This window comes from Grammomys surdaster, unplaced genomic scaffold (assembly GCF_004785775.1).
Source record: "Grammomys surdaster isolate TR1022 unplaced genomic scaffold, NIH_TR_1.0 147, whole genome shotgun sequence".
Taxonomy (NCBI): Eukaryota; Metazoa; Chordata; class Mammalia; order Rodentia; family Muridae; genus Grammomys; species Grammomys surdaster.
This window is the reverse complement of record NW_021604605.1, coordinates 1,421,004-1,422,855: the sequence shown is the minus strand read 5'-3', so window position 1 is coordinate 1,422,855 and position 1,852 is coordinate 1,421,004. Positions and strand designations below refer to the sequence as shown.

The following is a 1,852-nucleotide window of genomic DNA, read 5'->3' as shown; positions in this document are numbered from 1 at the left end:
TATCTGAATAAGTGATTGCTGAACAGGTATCAGGAGGTGGGAGGTGCCCTCACTGCCTTCTGCTTCACCTCAGAGACACAGTAACTTGCTCTGAGAAGAATTTACCTCAGCCAAGAGGAGGAATGCACAGAGGTGGGGGATGGGGGTGGGGGATGGGGGATGGGGGTGGGGGAAGAAGCCATGTCTATTCTTCCTTGAGGCCATGAGAGGCACATGCAGGAACTTTGTCCCTTGGCCTTAGAGCAACCCCTAAGCAAAATCCGGTTAACATGGGGTTTTGTGAGCTGCCCAAGGTACAGCTTTCAGAGACCACTCACTCCTTTCCTTTCTCCCTCAGATCTGTGAATTCATCCCTGTCAGCTGCACATTTTCCTGCTTCTGTTTCCAAAGAAACCCAGCATGGATCCTCCCAAGAACAGCTGGAATGTCAACCCTGACAGCACTCAATCTCAAAGGGATACAAGGGACCTGGAGGGTGCCCAGGCCTCCAGAGTTGAGGCAGAGGAAGTATAGGCCGTTGACACCACCTCAGGGGATGTGATGGGTTCATCCCAGAGAGCTTCCTCTCTCTCCTCTGCAAGGGTACCATCTATTGGTGCCTCTGGCAGTCAAGCAAGAGAAGTGTTTGACCCTGACACCCCTAGCCAGGAAGTGCTCAATGCTAAAACAATTGACTTAGTTCTCTTCTTGCTCCTTAAGTATAGGAGAATGCAGCATACTTTCTGTAAGGCAGAGATTCTGTTTCTGGTCATCCGAGGGTATGAGGATCACTTTCCTGCCATCTTTGCTAAGGCATCTGACTGCTTGAGGCTGACGTTTGGCCTTGAAATAGTAGAAAAGAACCCCCGTGTCCACTCCTACTCTCTTGTCCATGCCCTTGGGATCACCTACAGTGACATGCCTCATGGTTTCCCAGGCGTTCCCAAGATGGGCTTAGTAATCATGGTACTATGCATCATCTTCATAGAGGACAATTGTGCCAGTGAGCACGTGTTGTGGCGTGTATTGAATAACATGGGGCTGTATGCAGGGAGAGATCATTTCGTATATGGGGATCCAGGAATTCCCATTACTGAGCATTTTGTGCAGGAGGGTTATCTAGAATGCCGACAGATGGCAGGCAGTAATCCTCCTATCAAGGAATATCTGTGGGGCCCGAGAGCACATGCTGAAACCACCAAAATGAAAGTACTGAAGTTTTTTGCCAGGATCGTTAAACAGGATCCCAGATCCTACCCCACTAGGTATGCAGACGCTTTGCAAGATGAGATAGATAGGGCCCAGGCCAAGTTAACCTAATAGATGGTACTATGTTCTGACCAGCACACATTCCAGTTCACTGGTCGTTTCCATCCAACATCAGGTCAGGCAGAGTCTATGTACTGTACCCTCATTTGAGAGCTGGAAGGAGGGGACTGTGAACCATTCCATTCCTCCTGTACTGACTGTGACTCCGGTTCCTTGTTACACCATGTTGCTACTTTTACTTCAGCACACATTTCAGTGCACTGGCCGTTTCCATCCAACATCAGGTCAGGCAGAGTCTACGTACTGTACCCTCATTTGAGAGCTGGAAGGAGGGGACTGTGAACCATTCCATTCCTCCTGTACCGACTGTGACTAAGGTTCCTTGTTACACCATGTTACTACTGTTACTCCAAGGCTCATTAACTGGACATCTTTAAGTTCATAAATGTCACCAATAATGCATCATACTGTTGTTGCTTCATTTCATTATTTTATTATTTTATAAACAAATGGGGTTGACTTATGTCTAATTTCTAATATGTTTCAAGATACCATGGCATTCTAATAGGAACTACCCAGGCAATGGGAAAGAACTTGTCATTTT

The 1,852-nt window shown here is 47.4% G+C and overlaps 1 pseudogene; it reads left to right on the top strand.

The window, feature by feature from the left end:
- Positions 1 to 399: 399 nt before the first annotated feature.
- Positions 400 to 1,299, top strand: LOC114619115 (annotated as a pseudogene).
- The last annotated feature ends 553 nt before the right edge of the window (positions 1,300 to 1,852 follow it).